Here is a 5962-nt window from a genome sequence, read left to right as displayed (position 1 = left end):
CCCCCCACCCCCCCCGCAACAAGTCCTCAGTGGGTCACCCTCTCATCCCTTTATACACAGGGACTCCCTGCAATCCCAAAGCCCTTCCTTCATGCCAGGAACTCTGTGGGCCCCTCCCCACTGCCCCCTGCTAAGGGTGTTGTGTGCACTGTAGTCAGAGTCCATCATTCATATTCCAAGTTCTTCTATTTTTTTCCTCTCTCGGGTCCCAGCATTTTCAAACTGTCCCAGACAAAGTGAGGTAGTGAGTGCTGAACTGAGGGACATTGATTGTTATGCTGGGATGTACTAATGGCTACCATCACCCAACTATTACTGAGGTGCTTAGGGGTGGGGTTGTGGTAAGCAGAGATCACCTGACCTGTGTTTCTCATGTCCCCTGTTGCTTTGCCAGCTGTTGAATAGGGTTCTGCCTATTAATGCCTAGAATTGTCCCTGAAAATTTGGAACTGATCAGGTAGGGCATTCAAAAGTTATCATGTTGCACAAAACATTCAGGAAAATCCACTGAGTCAAGTGTAAATTTTCATGAGGTTGGCCTGTGTAGGCCATTTCTGCTGTGACATAAGACCTCCACTTCTGATTCCTGGCAGTACGTGGGGAGGTCAGCTTCCTAAGGAATTAAGCTGCATGAAAAAAAAGCTATAAAAAATATTTTGCGTGCGTCACAGCACAGGGTCTCCAAGGATGGTTGTGATGCCCCTAGGACTCTGTGACTGTGGCAGCTCCACCCTGCATGCACCTTCTAGTCTTGTCTGCCATGTTTTGTTGGTAAAAATCATAAGTAGAGAGCCAGGCTGCCCACAAGTTTGTGCAGCCATAGACCTGCTCAACCTTGCTAAAGCCTGTGGGTTCTTGGACCCCTTGCCAGGTCCCTCTTCAAGTCAGTGTATCACAGGGCACTTTAAGCCTTATGGGCTAGATGCAGGGCTGTAAAGCCTGCCCTTTACCATGCTCCAGGCCTTGCGGATGGCATCACTATATGAATATCGTTCCCTCTGTTGGGGTCTCTGTCTCCTCCTCTGTTATGTACCCTTCTAGCTTGGAAGCCCCAGCTTTGAAGTACTTGTTTTAATCAATCTCCTCTCATCATGGAGCTCTCCGGGCTCTGTAGCTGAGCTCATCTGGGTACTAAAGAGGCCTCTACCTCCCCTTATAGCCTCATCCCAAAACCACCAGTGCAAATGACAACATAAACCTAAGCCCCTGGACAACAATAACAATGGAGGCCACACTCTGCCCCTTTAAGAAGGCAAACTTCTCCCCTAGTATTCTTTGTCTCCTAACCCTGGGTACCTATGAGCTCCTTGGAGCCCTGTTAGTCTTGGAGGCAGCAGATCAAGCAACCAAGCATCTCTGGGTAGCTCTTTTGTGCAGGAGCTCCTTCCCCTGGCAGCCCCAACCCTGGGGCTTATAGGGCCCAGCTAATTCCCCCATCAGCCTGCTGCCCAGAGAACCTGTAGCTGTGGAGCTCTGTCTAGCTTACGGGGGTTTCTGGCTAGGCTGCTTTTGTCCTTAAAAGAGCAGGCACGCGTTAGTACCCTGTGACAGCGTGGTTTAGTAAAAATAAGTACTATTCAGAGAGCTGGGCACAAGATACTAGGCTTTTTACCTCCACATCATTAGTTCTGCTTTCCTAAGATATTCAGAAAGGTCATGATGCAATGGCTGCTTGCTGACCTGTGAGAACTAGTTGGTGGGTCTCAGTTCACTTTCTAGTGACCCAGTATTTACTGTCTAGACTGGTTCCCTTGTTGAGAGCCCTAGCAGAGAGGCCAAAGACTCACTGGGCCAGAGAGAGTGACCTGTTCTCTCAGCCATAGAAGTTGGTCTTTCCAGGTGAGTATTCAGGTATGGCAGAGGAGTTGGGTAGGAAAATTAGCCTGCTGTTATTTGGGTGGGATCTTTTCCATAGGTGTTACTGTGCAGAGCTGTCAGTCTAGAAACCCTTGCTAGCACTACTTTCAAGGAAGAAAAATTGAAGATGTCATTATCTCCTCCTTATGCAGCTTGCAAACAGCACCATGGCAGAGAAGTAATCCATGGGAAATAGACCTTTAGTTGACTGCCTAACAAAGGAGCTCCCAACTGGACGGTCATAACCAAGTGCAGGTTATAACCAGGTCAGAGTAGTGGGCCCCTCTAACTTATACAAAGGTCTCTCTGGCATAGACTAATCCCAGACTCAGATGGCTGGTCTGCTCCTGAGAAGCTGAGCATCTCCTGATCACCTCCCAGTGGAGCCGAGTACATGGTACCTTAGTATTTGTAGAACTCACATTAATTAGCAGAGTCGCTAAGTACAAAATACAGGTATTTAGATTGCTACAGAGATGCCCATAGAGGATCTCCAGGGATTTTCCTCTTCACTTTTCCAATGTAGTAGGTGGCTTTGGTTGCCCAAGTGTGGCATATGTACCTTGTCTTGGTTTTATGGGAAGGCTGTTGCATATAAGTGCGTGGTCTTTAGTTCAGTCTCCTCCTTTCTAACTTGTTCCATAGCCAGCACCACGTGTGTAGTGTTCTGGAATAGTGATTTCAAACATATGGCTCTGTGGTTTCCTGGCAAGGTGCCAATGCAGTCCTTAGTATCATAAAGTCCAGGTAGATCCCCACTTTAATTTAGGTCATCAAAGAGCCTCTGAAGTACTGCTGCCTGCATTATTTCAGCTCTTCCTGTACTCAGCGGGCATCAGTTGGGGTGCAGCAGGCCTTAAATATGATTAGAGCTGTAGGAAGCACAGCTTTGACATTTCTGGTATATTTGGCGGTTTAATGTCCTACCGCAGAAGGGCCTTGATTGTGTGTAGTGGGTGGGGATGGGGGTGGGGGGAGAGGCGGGGAGTTGCCAGCTGGCTTTTCATTGTGCAAGCCAGGATCTAAGCAATACTGTGTTGAAGGTTCCTTGCTATTTCTTTAACAAATATACATCTGACCCCAACAGCCAGTATTAGTGAAAGTATAGCGCAAATGGCAGAAAAGGCAGCTAAAGATACTGATTTGATTCCACCTCCTGGACAAGTGGTCCCCGTTCAACAGTAGGTAAAGCACATTTCAGGCCAGCAACCATCCACAGATGGATGCATATCTTCCAATGATTTGACCAGATGAGTATCATCATCCACCTTCAAATATTAGGAAACAGATACAGAACCTCTAAGGATGCAATTATCAAAGGTTTGGTCCCTGAAATCCTTGGGAGTTTTTTGCCTAAATATGTCCGAGTATTGGGTGACTTGCCTCAAACTGTAAGCAGCTGATAGAGCTAAGATTAAAATGCAGGTGTCCTGGCTCTCAGTCCTCTGAGTTAAGCCCAAGACTATCCAACCTTGTTAGGTATTAGATTGCCAGAGATGCCTAGCTCCTTTTGAAGTCAAAGGGCACGTCTACATATTCATTAATGCACTTTTCCTAATGAGCATTGAATTTAGTACCTGCAATGTGAGGTACTAAATTAAAGTACATTAATTAGGCTGTCCTAAAGTGCAGTAGTCCAAGTGCATGGTTTTTAGGTGATGCTTAATGCGCAGTAAAATAGGCTACTACACATTAAAGTGCATATGTAGACATACCCAATGAGAATTCAAATACTTACAGGTGCCTATACATGAGCGTGGATGCTGCTCCTATGCGCTGGAATTCAATTAATTGAGTCTGTCAGAACACGGCAATTACTGTGCTCCAGCAGTCTCCTCTGTCTTGTGTATCAGTGTCCCCATGCTTAAAAATGGGGGGGGGGGGCACTGCTTGTTGAACAAGCATCAGTTCAAGCAAGCACCTCCACTACCATTTTTAAGCATGGGGATGCTGATACAGGAGACCTGGTGGTGCTTTTTAATTAAAGCACAGTTCCACCCCTGGAGCACTTGTAAAAATGTCCTACATGCTTTGGAGGACTGAGCCGTTGTTCTAAGTATTTGGTTGGTACCCATGCTAAAATCAGGAGATACAATTTTCCACATAAAACAGCAGACTGGCACTCAGGATATACATTCAATACCTGGCCTTGTCACAAACCTTCTGTGCGACCTTGGAAAAGTTATTTAATCTTTCTCAGCTTTAGCTCCCTCACTGTAACGAGTGAGAATAATAATCCCCTCCTACTTTACAGGAGTCGTGAGAGGATGAACGCATTAATACCTGTGAGATACTCAGACACTATGATGATCAGATAGATAGATAAAGTTATAGACAGTTTTTGTCTTTCTCCAACTACCTGGTTTGTAAATGTGTTATGTACTCTTCTAAGTACCTAAAGGCAAGTATAAAAGATCCGTGCCTCTACTGTGGCAAGCACTCCATTGTTTAGCTTTTGTGAAATGATGAATCCAAGGATTCATTGGGATTATTTTAATAACCATAACAGATTGCAATGGAAACAGTCTGAACTAACTCAGCTGCCCTCTTTGGTCACTAAAATATGATTAGTTAGAGACAGATATTTTGCTGAGATGCTTCAAGGTCTGACTAGTTCCCAACATGCTTCTAAAGCTTCATATCTGGATTAAGGTTCCAGAGAAACACTTCTCTCTTGCCTGGGAAAAATGGTTGTGTTTGGATGAAGTCTACTTGACTTGTTCATCCTGACCTAATTTGCCCTTTTTCCTAGAGTAGATGGAAGGTAATAGCCTCTAGCTCAATGACACTAGCTCAATGATACTATTTATGTACAAACATAGAAAGTCAAATCAGGTCATATTCAGTGAGCACACTCTAATTAAACCTGATTTAAAATTGAGCAGTTTTCCTAATCAAGACAAAGCTCAACTATGAAAGTCTAGATTTGGTAGTTAGAAGTTACTTTCAGCTCATAGATTTGTTACATACCTTCATCTGGCAGGCTCTTTTATGCCTGTATGATATAGGCAAACAAAACTCTTGTGGTAGAGGCAACATCGTTTATTAGACCAACTAAAGAGTAGCAAAATAGTAGAGCACCTACTAAAAAAGGAATTTTAGTTGAATCAAGTGTAACCACACATGGCCTAGGAACTGTTTTAATATTTATTTTTCTGGGAGCTGTTAAAATGATTTTCAAGTGATTTTTTCCTGAGGAATGCAACTGATTTAGACTTAATGCTGCAGTTTTCATAAGGCAAGACTATAGTATAATAATGAGTAAAACATTAAGGTGTGATTCGTATTGGAGTTGTTTAATTATAGGTCCTGCCAAGAGAATTATTAGTAGAGTCAGAATCTGCCTTACAAGCCACAGAAGGCTTGAACTTGTCTGAATGAACTAAGATAAGGTTAGAAAACTTTGCCTAAACCTGTTTCCCATTTTAAAGGCTATCCCATTTTATATGCCTCAAATCCTACAACCTGTATCTAACAGGCTACTGAAAAATATTTTCTCTCATTAAAAATATGTTCTTTCAAGCAACATTCATCTAAAAGACAATACACTCTGATATCAATATGGGATTCTGTAATAGGAATAAACTGAGAGGCACTGCCTCTGAAAAGTCTGTTTATTTGACCCTCATTACCATGGAACCTGTCTCCAATAATTATTGGATGCTATTCTTACAATATCCCAGTGTACTAGGGAAAAAGCTACTTCCCTTTTACATTATCCTGTCCAAGGTCACACAAAAAGGCTGAATCCTGGTCAATATGCAATATCTAGGCCACCTGTTTTAGTGAAATACGTCCAGAAGGCCATACATATACTAATACCACTATACTGGAAATTTACCAACACCCACATATAGTATATTATACATATTATGGGTTTTTTTATCTTTAGTATTGGAGCATTTGCCACAATTCACCCAGGGCTGTTTACATTTTGAGGGCTTTCCAGTTAACACTGACTCCTGGTGTGGCCCTTGAGCCAATCACGCCTGGGTAGGTGATGCTGGTGTTGGAGAGTTGTCATTATCTGGAAGATGCACGACAGGAAAATTGTCTGCTTGTGCTTTGTATCAAATTTGGCATGAAAAACAGGGCACCTTGGCCA

The sequence above is a fragment of the Crocodylus siamensis genome, chromosome 10 (assembly GCF_052110815.1).
Source record: "Crocodylus siamensis isolate JL-2025a chromosome 10, ASM5211081v1, whole genome shotgun sequence".
Lineage (NCBI taxonomy): Eukaryota > Metazoa > Chordata > Crocodylia > Crocodylidae > Crocodylus > Crocodylus siamensis.
This window is presented reverse-complemented; position numbering follows the sequence as displayed.